Consider the following 324-nt stretch of genomic DNA (forward strand, 5'->3'; position numbering starts at 1 on the left):
GAACAGATCTGCTACGCTGCTGCTGTTGGTTATTGTATTTGTAGATTATTGCTGCTGCTGCTGCAAGCACGTACAGGAATGCTACTGCCAATACATAAACCAATATGGTGCTGTGAGTATTTAAGACATACCGCTGCTGCACAAATAGCACATAAAATAACCCATAGCAGATACAGGTGGAGCTGGGGAAGGTGGAGGGTTTCAGAGGAACTCTGAAAGTGCTTTGCAATGCTCAAGCGAATGCTAATCAGCTAATTAAATGTAAAGCAACAAGCTCATTGGCTGTGTATGCAACATGAACCAATCAGCTTGTGACAAGTCGTT

Source organism: Sinocyclocheilus anshuiensis, unplaced genomic scaffold (genome assembly GCF_001515605.1).
Source record: "Sinocyclocheilus anshuiensis isolate Anshui unplaced genomic scaffold, SAMN03320099.WGS_v1.1 scaffold1744, whole genome shotgun sequence".
Lineage (NCBI taxonomy): Eukaryota > Metazoa > Chordata > Actinopteri > Cypriniformes > Cyprinidae > Sinocyclocheilus > Sinocyclocheilus anshuiensis.